Source organism: Scylla paramamosain, chromosome 17, assembly GCF_035594125.1.
Source record: "Scylla paramamosain isolate STU-SP2022 chromosome 17, ASM3559412v1, whole genome shotgun sequence".
Classification (NCBI taxonomy): Eukaryota; Metazoa; Arthropoda; class Malacostraca; order Decapoda; family Portunidae; genus Scylla; species Scylla paramamosain.
This window is the reverse complement of record NC_087167.1, coordinates 960,455-975,480: the sequence shown is the minus strand read 5'-3', so window position 1 is coordinate 975,480 and position 15,026 is coordinate 960,455.

Below are 15,026 nucleotides of genomic sequence, written 5' to 3'. Positions count from 1 at the left end.
CAAAATCTCTAAAAGAGGTTGACCAAGACTCAGTAAAAAAAGCCAGATCACCAGTAGAGTGGCCTTGACAGAACCCATACTGGCGATCAGATAGAAGGTTGTGAAGTGATAGATGTTTAAGAATCTTCCTGTTGAGGATAGATTAAAAAAAAACTTTATATAGGCAGGAAATTAAAGCAATAGGACATTAGGCCTTTTTTAGGAACAGGCTGAATGTAGGCAAACTTCCAGCAAGAAGGAAAGCTAGATGTTGATAGACAGAATTGAAAGAGTTTGACTAGGCAAGGTGCAAGCACGGAGGCACAGTTTCGGAAAACAATAGGAGGGACCCCATCTGGTCCATAAGCCTTCCGAGGGTTTAGGCCAGCGAGGGCATGGAAAACATCACCGCAAAAGATTTTAATGGGCAGCATGAAGTAGTCAGAGGGTGGAGGAGAGGGAGAAATAAGCCCTGAATTATCCAAGGCATAGTTTTTAGCAAAAATTTGAGCGAAGAGTTCAGCTTTAGAAACAAATGAGATAGCCATCTATCCCGTGTGCCCTAACCTTTCTCAGGAGTCTCTGATGGAGTACCTTGTCAAATGCTTTACTAAAGTCCAGATATAAGATAGGGTAACAGCATAAGCAGGATTAGAGGTTAGGAAAAGATCAAGAATGTTGGTCGTCTCTCCAAGACGGTGAGGAATACGAGTAGGGTGTTGCACCAGTTGTTCTAGGTAGTGGAGCATAGCAAAGTTAAAGGCTAGTTCGCCAGGATGGTCAGTGAAGGGAGAGGAAAGCCAAAGTTAGTGGTGAACACTGAAATCACCAAGAATGGAGATCTCCGCAAACGGGAAGAGAATCAGAATGTGCTCCACTTCGGAAGTTAAGTAGCCAAAGAATTTCTTATAGTCAGAGGAGTTAGGTGAGAGGTATACAACATAGATAAATTTAGTTTGAGAGTGACTCTGTAGTTGTAGTAAGATGGTGAAAATTTCGGAAGATTCAAGAGCGTGGGCACGAGAGCAGGTTAAGTCGTTGCGCACATAGACGCAACATCCAGTTTTGGATTGAAAATGAGGATAGAGAAATTGGTTGGGAAACAGAAAAACAGAAAAGTTGTTGTTGTTGTTGTTGTTGTTGTTGTTGTCATCATCATCATTATCGGACATCATTATCATTCGCTGTTTGTATTGATGTTGAAGTCTGTCACCATTAACCCTGCTGGTTTTACAAGTAATGATGACTGCTGTAAGAACCAAAGGGTTTGACAGGCAACACCTAGTAGTATCGCCAGACTTCTCTTAACTTTTGCACCCTGGGAAGCTATGATGGATGTTAGGCGAGGTAGGAGCCACCGCTGCCCCACACCAGCTGAAAAATTGATACAGACTGATGGATAGGTAAATAATTAGGTAGGCAGAGAGATTGGTAGGGTGGTAGGTAGGTAGATAAGGAGACAGGTGGATAGGTATGTAGGTAGAGGGAGAGAGAGAGAGGTAGCTAAATTAGAAGGATAGATATTTAGATAGATAAATAAACAGAAAAAGGTGGATTAAATGCTGAAAACACTGAAGCACTATAGTTACCAAAAATACATAAACAAATAAATAAATAAATAAACTTTTCAATCCTACTTCATTGCACGGTAATACTAATATTCTATTTAGACTACCGTAGACATAAAGAGCGGTATAGTTTTATGGCTTATACAGTTACTTTATTTAAATGATACCTTCTCTCTCTCTCTCTCTCTCTCTCTCTCTCTCTCTCTCTCTCTCTCTCTCTCTCTCTCTCTCTCTCTCTCTCTCTCTCTCTTCGTGGGAAAAGCACCTGGAGCAGCGCAGCGTGCCGCGCTAAGTCACACCGTCGCCAGGAACAAACAATGTGATGGAAACTGCAAATTACAACTTCCTGCAACTCCGCTTGGCCGTGGGCATAAATATTCAGTGGCGGGCGTGCTGGGCATCTGCCGGCGGCGCATCGCTGGACACCGCGGTGGACGATCCACGCGGGCATTCAGCGACCAGACCGGATATGTTACAGAGGAAGACCACATGTTGCAGGATGAGGCCACGTGTGTTGCATGACAAGCCCACTGGTGCTGTAGAAGACGCCTGGCACAACGGATCAGAAGATGCGAATAGTTTTATAAAGTTCACCGTTGATACCCAAAAACATATGTTCGATTCAGTTCATTCAGTTCAATATTCTTCGCATGAAATAATGGGCACCAGTAGACTTGCATTAATGTATGAAAGGTTAGCTCAAGTATAAGCATTATGTTATACCAAGTGATGAATATGTTAAGTTGACTAAACCAGTACGGTATGTGAACTGTGTATGAGAGAGAGAGAGAGAGAGAGAGAGAGAGAGAGAGAGAGAGAGAGAGAGAGAGAGAGAGAGAGAGAGTGTGTGTGTGTATATGTACGTGTGTGTGTGTATGTGTTCCTGACCATATGGGATCCCTCCGACTCTTTCATGCAACGAACACTCTATAGATCTATGGCAACTTCATCATGCATAACAGATCTCAAGTATGGCAGGAAGGAGGTAAATGTGCATAATGCAAACAGGAGAATAGAAACAATGGTGGGCGAGGAGAGACCTGCTCGTATGGATCGCCTGAGTTACACCAAGCACACTATACAATGGACGCGATGACGCATTGGACCGGTCCACGCGTTACGTCACACACACACACACACACAGAGAGAGAGAGAGAGAGAGAGAGAGAGAGACTTGTTCAAACCCCAAGAACAATAGTAATAAAAAAGACGCGTGGCAGACATAGTGCAGTGACCCATAACACAAATAGTATTACAACGGCACGGCAACCATTTCAAGTTTCGTCCACACAACCTTATAAATAACAAAGCCTGCCACTCCAATGAGGCTGGGCGCGATAAAACACCAGATTTAGACAAAACTTAGTTACGGAAAGACACCAGTACGTCAAAACTTTTAAGAAAACTGACAAAGAACAACAAACAGATTAGAAATATTTATTATCATTATTATATTAACTTTTTTCTCTAATGTTTGTCCCATATTACTGATGTTTTCAATTAAGCCTGTCGTATATTAGCATCTCAAATAGTCTTTACATATAGATTAAACTACATAAAGTTTATAATAGTACATTTAAGACGTATATTAACTGGTATTAAATTTTGAAGACTTATGTAACATGTAATCCGTGATCTACTAATAAGCTAACCAGACCACCACTAATAGACGCTCAGATATGTAAATATTCGAATATATATTATGCGTCACCTGCAGTTCGGGACAAAATGTAAAGCGGACACCATTAATTCACAAAAGAATGATAGTGATTTACATTAACACCAAGTACCGGACGTGAGACAGCACCGCGACATCAACACTTGCAAGTTTTGTGGTTCTGAATATCGCACAGGTAACTCTAATGGTCAGAATAAGATTATGAAATGTATTTGGGAAACCGGTACTAAGAGAGAGAGAGAGAGAGAGGAGAGAGAGAGAGAGAGAGAGAGAGAGAGAGAGAGAGGGAGGGAATATGGAGGAGCAGATAATACAAAAGGGAGGAGCGTGGCGAGGGCGGCAGAGAGGAAGTTGCGGCCGGACGAATAAATCACTGGACTGCAGGAAACAAGAGACGCTCATATTTTTGAGAGATGAACGCCAAGGTGTGTATATGTGTGTGTGTGTGTGTGTGTGTGTGTGTGTGTGTGTGTGTGTGTGTGTGTTATGGTCTCTTTTCACGTACTTTACGAGCTCGTTCTTCGCTCAGTTTTGAATAACGTTTCCTTAAGTGGGCAGGAGGAAGTAGTTACCTATGTACTCTCACTGCAGACCAAAGTGGCATGAAGAGTCAACACACGGAGGTATCAGCATTCAGTATTGTGTGAAAAGCGATCTCTCTCTCTCTCTCTCTCTCTCTCTCTCTCTCTCTCTCTCTCTCTCTCTCTCTCTCTCTCTCTCTCTCTCTCAGTACATTTCTGGGTTATCTCAGCGCATCTGGCAGCTCACAAGCAAACAATTCGTGACCAAAGGTGAAATACTTGCCTCCTGGCCACTCCCCCGCATCTGATATCATTCCTGCGTCCATTCTATTTGTGTATAATATCATCTTAACTTTGTCTCTTTCTACATACACTCATATCTTCAATAATTCCTTCCTGTTTCGCCTCAAGCGCCATGGTTTTGTTGATCGTAGTTCATCCTGCCTTCCTGTTTGTATCCACACGGGAGTACCTGCAGTGTGGTTAATGGGCTTGCAAGTCGCTCTCCGCGGTACCCTTTTCTGTGCTCTATGAAGGCCGAGAAGCACCGCTGGGTGGGTCTGCGGGTTAATGTCCGCATGCCATGGGTGAGACAACCTGCCTCCGGTTTACACGCTTCTTAACCCTTTCACTACTACGCGATTTTTTTCCGTCAATATCATCTGCAGTTTTCTAGACGTTTATTTTTGTGTTTGAGTCTATTATTTAGTTCTGTAGCTTCGAAAATTCTTGAAATTCTCTCTGTCTGTCTGTCTCTCTCTCTCTCTCTCTCTCCTCTCTCTCTCTCTCTCTCTCCCTCTCTCTCTCTCCTCTCTCTCTCTCTCTCTCTCTCTCTCTCTCTCTCTCTCTCTCTCTCTCTCTCTCTCTCTCTCTCTCTCTCTCTCCTTTGTGTCCATGCAAACAATTACCCTTTCACTGCTAGACATTTTTTTCCCATAACGACTTGCATCTTTCAAGAGATTTATTTTTGTATTTCCTTTTTTTTTCAATTAGCTCTGTAGCTTAGAAAAGATGAAGTTCGTGTCTTATTTATTTTCTCTTTTGTGTGTGCTTCCATGTAAATAATTATCCTTTAACTGTTTGACTTTTTTATCTTAATCACATAGCTTTTTAGACATTCTTTTTACTTATAACTCTTATTAATTCAGTGTGTTTGAAAATTATACTTAATTCCTATTATTTTTCTTCTTTTCTGAGTGTCCATGCAAACAATTATTCTTTCACTATAATCACTTGTAATTTTTTTTATTTGTATTTGCATTTCAGTTTCCTGATTAGTTATAAAGCTTCTTCTAAATCTATAAACTGGTGTTCCTCAGGGTTCTATACTGTTACCCACTCTCTTCCCATTATTCATCAATGATCTTCTAAACAAAACTTCTTGTCCTATCCACTCCCACGCTGATGATACCACCCTGCACTTTTCCACGTCTTTTCGTCGACGTCCAACCCTTCAGGAAGTAAACAGTTCACGCAGGGAAGCCACATAACGCCTGACTTCTGATCTCTAAAGTTTCTGATTGGGGCAGAGCAAACTTAGTATTGTTCAAAACCTCAAAAACTCAATTCCTCCATCTATCAACGCGGCACAACCTTCCAGACAACTATCCTCTCTTCTTCAATGACACTCAACTGTCCCTTCTTTTATAATGTACATCTTTGGTCTTTCCTTTACTTATAATCTGAACTGGAAACTTCACATCTCATCTCTAGCTAAAACAGCTTCTATGAAGTTTGGTGTTCTGAGTTGTCTCCGCCAGTTTTCTCACTCCCCCGGCTGCTAAGTCTGTACAGGGGCCTTTTCCGCGCATGCATGGAGTATGCTTCACATGTATAGGGGGGTTCCACTCATACCGTTATTTTAGACAGGGTGGAATCAAAAGCTTTTCGTCTTATCAACTCCTTTCCTCTAACTGACCATCTTCAGCCTCTTTCTCATCGCCGCAGTGTTTCATCTCTTGCTATCTTCAACCGCTATTTTCATGCTAATTGCTCTTCTGATCTTGCTAACTGCATGCCTCCCCTCCTCCAGCGGCCTCGCCGCACAAGACCTCTCTAATGCAATAGTTAACCATTACTCTCAATAATTCAATCATTCTCCCCTTTCTCTGGTAAACTCTGGAACTCCCTGTCATCTTCTGTATTTCCTCCTTCCTACGACTTGAACTCTTCCAAGAGGGAGATTTCAAGACACTCATCCTTCAATTTTCGATGATTCTTTTGACATCTCTTTAGGGACTGGCACCTCAGCAGGACTTCTTCTTCCTCTTTTTTTGTTTCCCTAGGACAGTGACCCTCTTACGTTAACAGAAAAATATATAAACTTAACCTTATGTTCTCTCTTTTATTTTTCCTTTGTGCCCATGTAAACAATTTCCTACACTGCTCTGAATGGGAACGACAGACGACCATAGCACCAAAGAGCCAACGAATGCAAAACCCATAGCGGGTGTGTACGTAGGTGAGAAATGGTTTGAAGTCGGTAAGTCGCTGAAAGACTCATAGGACACGAACCAGGCGATGTAAGGTAATTAAAACAAGGTACGGAAAGGACGAGGTACTAAAGAGGCCATCACAGGTGTACAATAGTTCTCATCTCGCCATTATTTCCGACCTTAACCACGACAGACGGTCGCTGTACCTTTGAAAATCGTCTACTAAACGGCAAACTTCTGTCAGTGGTATTCTGGAAATCAAGGAACATCGCGGCTGGCATCACATTTCTCCCAGGCCAGAAATGTTCACTGGCTCGTTCCTCGCTGGCTTTTGCTGCCTGGGAATTCTCAAGAGGCCTCTGGAATATTCCCGCCGCCGCGCCTCGACCCGAACTCCGCTCAGAAATTGTCCCCTGGTTTTGTTCTATGAAATGCCTTTACCTCCACCTCTACACACACACACACACACACACACACACACAAGACGAGATGATGATATGCAGAAATAGTTTTCCGAATAGAACAATAGGCTAGTGGAATGCATGAACAGAGAAAGTGATGTTTGTAAAAGAACATACATAAAATTAAAGAAAGGAATGTGTCAGTTTCATAAAGAAAAAAAAGACAACACGAGCATAACTTAACCATGGTAAACACACACACACACACACACACACACACACACACAACACACACACACACACACACACACACACACACACACACACACACACACACACACACACACACACACACACACACACACACACACACACACACACACACACACACACACACACACAGACAAACACACGCACACACACTAACACTTTTTTTTTCTTTTTACAGGTAAAGAAATTTCTTTTCGCTGCACCTCTTTCCTTTCTATTTCCAAACCCATCGTCTTTCTATACCTTTCTCCCTCTGATTTTTTTTTTCTACCCCCCCCTCTCTCTCTCTCTCTCTCTCTCTCTCTCTCTCTCTCTCTCTCTCTCTCTCTCTCTCTCTCTCTCTCTCTCTCTCTCTCTCTCTCTCTCTCCCTTGCAGCCGAGTCGATAGAGGAGGGCAGGACAGATGCAGCAGGAGGGAAGGGAAGGAAAATGGGAAAGGTGAGGAAGGGTCGCCTCCGCTTACCAATTATGCAGAGCGTCAGGCAGGCGAGCCATGTCACAGGGGAGGCTGAGAGCGGGGACCTGCATGTCTGATAGGCGGCGGTAGGTACGGAGGCAGAGAGGATTCAGATCTGGGGAGATAGCACTTCCAGAGAGAGAGAGAGAGAGAGAGAGAGAGAGAGAGAGGAGGCGAGGCAGGCTGCTGTGTCATCGAGCATTCTTCATTCGGCCTTTTCATTGGGAGGAGTGTGACCGGTCGTGATGCTCCACCCCTCCGACTCTTCTCGTTCTCCTCTTCCTCCTCTTTCTCCTGTTAGTGTTCCTTCTCCTACTCCTCCTCCTCCTCCTCCTCCTCCTCCTCCTCCTCCTCCTCCTCCTCCTCCTCCTCCTCCTCCTCTTTCTCCTCTTCTTCAGCTAACATTTTTCAGCTGCCTTCAACACGACAAACGACCAGATGGGTTTTCAGAGAGAGAGAGAGAGAGAGAGAGAGAGTTGTTACAGATTGTCTTGTCCCTGTCAGACTAGGAGCGAAAAACACACTGATTCGCTGTTAAAGTATAAAATAGACACAAAATCACTCCTCCTCCTCCTCCTCCTTCTCCTCCTCCTCCTCCTGATACCCCCTCCACCGCAGCACGAAGGGAGGCCGTGGATGAGGCGGGTGCTGGGGGTGTTAGGGGAGTGGAGGAGGAGGAGGAGGAGGGGGAGGAGGAGAAAAAAAAGTTACTGAAACAAAAATGCGTCACATAAAAGACATCAACAAAAGGGCGAAGGTGACCGAGAGAGTTGAACGTAACACAGGTAGTGACCCACATCTCCTACCCCCCCCACCTCTCTCTCTCTCTCTCTCTCTCTCTCTCTCTCTCTCTCTCTCTCTCTCTCTCTCTCTCTCTCTCTCTCTCTCTCTCTCTTCCATCAAAAAAATGTGGCAAATTATATGAATATGAGCATAAGAAAATGTTTATGTAATAGACTCTCTCTCTCTCTCTCTCTCTCTCTCTCTCTCTCTCTCTCTCTCTCTCTCTCTCTCTCTCTCTCTCTCTCTCTCTCTCTCTCTCTCTCTCTCTCTCTCTCTCTCTCTCTCTCTCTCTCTCTCTCTCTCTCTCAGTTACGATCATCCCAGGAAGTTGTAATTTTCCAGAGAGGGAAGAAGCAATATGTGTGAGGGTTTGCGCTGCGCTTCCCGGAGTGTTTGTTGTGGTGGAGAGGAGCAGACTGCGTGAAGCAAGAGGGACTTTCAATGTGGTTTACCCTGTCCGATTTGGGATTGCTGTTGTTTGCTCCTTAGTCTTTCCATATATTATCTTCTCATATCACGGGCTCCTTGTTAAACCTGTCTGTCTATTGGAGGTGTTTATGATTGGGTTTCAAATTGTATCTCTTATTGAGTTTACCTGCAAGTGTTTTAAGATTCTTATTCATAAAAGTTTTGCTCTCTCATCAGCATTATTTACAAAGACCACAGAAATTATTAGTCGGGTCCTCATAGGTTTTTTTTTTTATCTTTCATTGACTTGTTACACCATCACCAGAATCATGAAAACGCCCTTGGAAACCTAATAATTTCAATAAAAGCCAAGTCGAAGTATCCGTGATAAGACGCATAAACTTTTGAGTATGAGTACCATGACACTTCTTTGCAGAAAATTCAGTCTTTCCTCGCAACTTTTTGGAGAATTATAATTTTGGTTTTGTGGAGACATCTGGAAAGACTGGAAGGAAAACTGCAGTTCTGTGACCATATGAAGAGCAGCGCAAAGGCTTGTGTGGCGAGAGGAGTGATGGAGATAGAGGTGCAGGGCAGGAGACGAAGAGAAAGATCAAGGGAGAGGTAGATTCAATGGGTAAGGGAGGACTTAAGAGAAAAATAACTGTTGGAGGAACATGTAATAAGACCGGGTAGTCTAGTGGAGGAGAACTGTCAGAAACATCGGCCTCATACAGACGTGGGAGAAAGAAGATAAATTTGATGGTGTTTTGACGCTGCAGTGTGCTCCATTAACGCTGGTAACTTTTGTGATGCTATTGTAGTGTCGTCCGTTGGGTGGAGTCACGAGCATGACGTGACGTGACGGTCTTTGACGTGTGTGTGTGTGTGTGTGTGTTATCGTTTCCTTTTTCGCTCTTGGAGTTTATAGTTTGCTGAGTTGCCATCTGTGCTATTTTGCTCACTTTTCGTAAGGCGTTCAATGTTGCTTTTTCCCCACATTCGGTCACTTATCTACTTCACTATTAGGCACTCGTTCCCATAATCCCCTACAGCTTCTTAGACATTTTTGCCCGGCAGTCTTTTGAACAGACAACAAAAAATAACCCCCTGTTCTCTCTCCTTATATGTGTTTATTGAAACCTTTCTTCACAGTGATCTGAATGCTAACAAAAGACGATTAAAGCTGTAAAAGGGTTGGTGAATGCACGGAGATCTTTACTGCTTGTGAAACTCGGGTGTCGATTGTTCCGCACGCCGCACGCACATCAACGAAAACAGCAATGTAATTTTTTTTCCCACAGAATGAAGATGCTGGAGCCTGTGCTGAAGCCTCCTCTCACAAAACGAAGGACTTGTCTATGTTGCACAGCCTTGGAATGTTTGTCAGTTGGTACGGAAGTTCACTGCGAAATGTTTTACTCTTTCTATCATTATCTGTCGACATGTAGTATGGTCAGTTAATGTTTAGAGATTTTTATGATATTTACTCGATTAACGAAATTGTTTGTTTGTTTGTTTGTTTTTTTCCGTTTCCATTATCATCCGCATCCAGTCCGGCCCTGGTGTACTGGTGTAGAGAGAAGGGCTTGTAAGAGTGATTTTGTAATCTTTCTTTTTTTTCAAGTGAAGATAAAGGATAAAAAAAAATACTTCATCCTTGTTCCCCAGATTTTTACAATACAAAAATCGCCAAATGAGTGCACTAAAAAGTTATGAAACTCTAGTCGTAGTTTGTCGTAGCAAGGTGAGAGAAAAAAAAAAAAAAAAAAAAAGCAGGCGGAGAGCTCCATAATTCATGAGTGTAAGGGATCAAAGGTAAAAGGGATGACTTACTTAGTTTATTCACATATAAGGTGACGTAAATTTATCAGCGACCATCTTTTTAGCAGCCTCAAGAGTCAAGACTATTAAGATAAGTTTATTGTCACATTGTATACATGCAACATCAAATTTATTTTGTCCATACTATAAACTATTAATTGTGTACTAAAGGAAAAAGAAAATCACAAACACAAAATCCCGGCTTTCTATCTCTATGTGCTTCACCAACTCATTAGGTTATTGCGTTTTTAAATCATTGTAGAATTAAATGACAGTTTTCAAACTTGTTGATGTTATGCTTTGTTGGTGCTTGTATCCTGCATGATGTACGGAGGGCATGGGTGATTTACATCCCTTAAAATCAAGGTGAGCTTATTTATTTACTTTATTTCTTATGATTTATTTTCAAGGCACTGAACGACACGAATCCATTTACTGGTGAAGCAAGTGTTGTTCATTCACTATAACGGAACGAATCATCCTCACCACCTTTGCCCTCGGGGGTTAGGATCTCCATGTTTGATTTTCTCATCAGTGTTTTCCGGCGCAGGGACCTTGCTGGTGGTGTGGTGGTGGTTTGGGGCAGCGATAAGCATCATGTTATGAATCTTTTATACAGGTGAAGTGACGGTGGACTGACTGTGGCTGTGAAACTTCATGGAGGCATCTCAAGACTCCGGCAAGTGAACCTTGATTGTCCACGTAACCTGTGGAAGTGTGAAGCTACATCATGAAGGATACCGGAGTACATTGCCTGGCTGGCTGGATAAGGGTGAGTGTTAAAACATTCCTGTATTGTCGCGGTCCATCTGACGACATGAACGTCTCAACCGACGCGCCTTCACCTTGTCCTCTTCTCGGTGTGACAGGAAAAAATCTTAGTTTGGGTGCTTCATCTCATTCAAGAAGTTTATCTGTGACCTTAATTTATTACCGACCTTCTCACATTATTTCTGGAGCCCCTATTTCCTATTTCTTTCAGCTCCTACCCCCTGCGATGTTGAGGACCTGGTGGGAAAGCGGGATTTTCGGGTGGAGAAAGCTAAAACCGAGCCAAGTACTGCGTCTTACCACCAAAAATAAACAGGGAGCTGCACTACTACTGTTGCGGCTCTATTTAATACGTACCGGTTTAGATAGATTTAGGTAGGTTAGGTTTAGTTAGGCTTAGTTAGGTTTAGTTAGGTTCAGAGAGCATATCAGACATATTTATGTATGCATATATCGGAATCTCAGTTAATTGGGGACTGAGTTAAACCCTCCTCAGATCTGAAGCGTCTTTTGTACATGCTGTTGATTTTACTTTATTGATTGTAATGCACCTCATTCCTCTGTTCAATAAGTATAACTGCATTCAGAATTATGTTTTGTTTTATGCTTAAAAATACAATTATGGGTAAAACTGCTGTGATGGGGAGGTATCGAAATTCTCTCTCCTCTCTCTCTCTCTCTCTCTCTCTCTCGCAGATGGATAGATTGAAGTACAGGTAGATGAAGGTGGTAGTTTGGGATTTCCAGGACGGTACCAAAGCCATAAATTGAACCACAAACCCTTGAAAAACTGTTCCTTACTTCACTGGTTCACTCAAATGCTTCGAAATGCTAGTGTTTATTATTCTAGTTCCGATTTCTATATCTTTCCGTAATCAGGTTGTTAGTGCATTGTCATTGGGGAGCTTTGAAATATTATACCGACTTATGGTTTTGGATGATAATGTAGATGGACATAGGCATAAAAGTTTTAGGACTGCCACGTGTAGGCCTACTGGCTTCTTGCCGTTTCGCTTATGCTGTATTCATCATCGGTCACACTTAAGAATAATTAAAAGCGATGTATGTTATGAAAGTTAGTCAGGCTGCGATCAGAAATCAAGCTGCGCGAGCTCCTACGTTTTCAGTTGTGTTGTGCGCATCTCTGGCGTCCGGTGTGAGTTGTATTTTCCTATTTATGTTCGAAAACCCCGAGATGCACTCCATGTGTTCGTGTGTTGCTTCTGCCTCAAAATATGGTGCATGCATTGTAAGAGCGGGGACATTGATGGAGGGAAGAGTTGGTTCTTTTGATACATTAAATGCTTAAGTCCTGAAACCATATTTATTTCTTCTCATGCAATAACTTACAATGATTACCATGCATAAAATGAGCTCTCTCCAATAAAAAATAAAAAAAAACAGCGCTTTTTTGAGAGAGAGAGAGAGAGAGAGAGAGAGAGAGAGAGAGAGAGAAGGGATATAGAAGGGAGGCGGATGGAAAAAGGGGGGAAGCGGAGGGTCCACGGTCGGCCAGTCGGCGGGACGGAGTGACCAGCAGTTTTATTGTTGACTCTGATAAAACACAGAATCCAACCAACCCGGACCGGCAGCCGCTTGGGAACGTCCTGCGAGCTCGCCTGCCTCACTCCAGCCCCAGTCTGTCCCGCCCCGCTCTAGCCTGACTTATTCCCACTTCAGTTTGCCTCACACTTGCCTATCTCATCCTTTCCTTGGCCTTTCATTCCTTTTCTAACTTATCTAAAACATGACCCATCCATTCTTTCTCCTGCTAAAACCAACCTCGTCTCTTAGCTTTTTTTTTTTTTTCTCGCATTTCAAACTACTTCATGGTCTTCCCAGCATCCATCTTCATTCTATACCATCATTCCCTTTCTAATCTAGCTTATACGTGCTCCAACCTTTCTTTTCTTTTTCCATCTCCTTTCCATTAATTCACCATCTTGACTACTTGATTTTTTCGTCCTGTCTTCATTCTATAGCCTCATGCCATCTCTAACTTACCCTATACGTCTTTCACTTCCGTTCTATTTCATCTTCTCCAAATACTGTATGGTCTTTCCAGCCTTCATCATCATCCTCATCATCCCCTCTTCCCAGTTTGTCTATCATTCTTCCTTTCTTGTTCATTTCCCTTCCGCTTCCCTAAGTCCTACCTCAGATTAGTGTGTTTTATATTAAACTTTATGAATATGCTCGTCGGAATCCCAATTGGTTATGCTCATTAATATCCGTGTTCAGAAACGTTTTGTTCTTTCGCCATGGCTGTTTTCAAAGGCCACAAAAACAACTGGATAGGTTTTCAAGGGTATGTTTTGCTATTGATGATGCTGAATAATTGTTATACTATTAGTAGAATCATGAAAGCACTCTTGAGAACCCCAATAACCTCTCCAGGGGCACGTATAAAAGTCGTGATAACGCGCTGAAGTGTTTGAGAATACGAGCCTAAGTTGTTTGATAGTGTGTGTGTGTGTGTGTGTGTGAGGGAGGGAGGGAGTGAAATAAGTAGCCAGTGATAGGGAAAGCGGTTAACAACAACGTGACTCGTTTCCGAAAACATCAGCACATTTTCTATGCGGTTCGTCGTCCCCATTCCAGCACTATTTGCAGCTTACGTAATGCAGTTGGTCAGTTCGCATCGTTATTTAGTATGAATGTAGAATCCTTGCAAATGTCGAGGGAAAGCGGGAAAGCTTCATCCACAACAATGTTAGATTAAGGAGTTATCTGCTGGACTCGATAATTAACGATGTAACAGAACTACAGGACAAGTGAATTATCTGAGGTGGTGGTGGCATCTTCTGGCCGTGAAGCGAACCAGAGCTGGATGGTGGCGGCAACACTGACTGAGATCACGGAGAGTAAACACGGCCAGCTCTCAAACCAGACCCTCGACACTGCCCGTCGCCACTGCCCGTGTCAGCCATCCGCAACCTTGCCTCCCCCGTCATCTTCCCTGCAGCACTATGGCCCGTATTATGAAACGCTTTGGGCTCTCATTAGTATCATTCTCAACGGCCACACAAATTATTATCATTATAGGAGGGTTTTTAATGTTTTTTTTTCCTTTTATCTGGAATGGAATATTTGTATTTGTAATTCGTATTAGAATACATTCAAATACCGTTTTTGGATGTATTCATATTCATAAATCAAAGTATTCTCATTCCTACTCAAATGCATGGGAAAAATATTTGAACTCTTCGAATAATACAACTAGTTATTCTAAATTTATCAGAAATAAGAGTCGTCGTCCCCTACAACTCTAGTTCCCTGAACGGTCGTGCACTACACAGCAGAGTCAGAGCGGCGCCTGCTAGCTAAACTCTGCTTCAGGTAACACTTACCACTGGACGAGAAATGGGTCTTGCTTGCCATGGCAGGCTCATTTTGTAGGTTAATTTTCTAGTGTTCACCACCGATTCACTAATGACGCACGTAAAAGGCAGGCAGGACAGTACGTTATTATGGAAGAACAGATGCCTCAAGAAAAGACAAAGGATTTATTTATGTCGGTACACTGCCTGAACAAAATTATTTTCATAAATTTTTCGATTGAGAACAACGCATTTCAGTGTGTGTGTGTGTGTGTGTGTGTGTGTGCGTGCGTGCGTGCGTGCGTGCGTGTGCACGCCCGTGCGTGCGTGTGTGCGTGCGTGTGCGCGCGCGCGCGTGTACGTGTGAGAGAGAGACCCCTAGCAAACGGTAGGGACGGCCTCGCCTGCACCCCCTGACAGGTCAACGGGATTAATGAATTTTTTTCACCCCAACGTATCCTGCCGGACAGAAATAACATGAAAAATTCTGGTGGGGAGAAGAAACAAATTTAGAAAAAAGAATTATTGTTGGGCGCAGCCTCCAGTGCCTCGGTAAATGGAAGTCGCTTGTACCTGCCCGCTTTACAATACCTGGCCGCATGTAGCCGCTG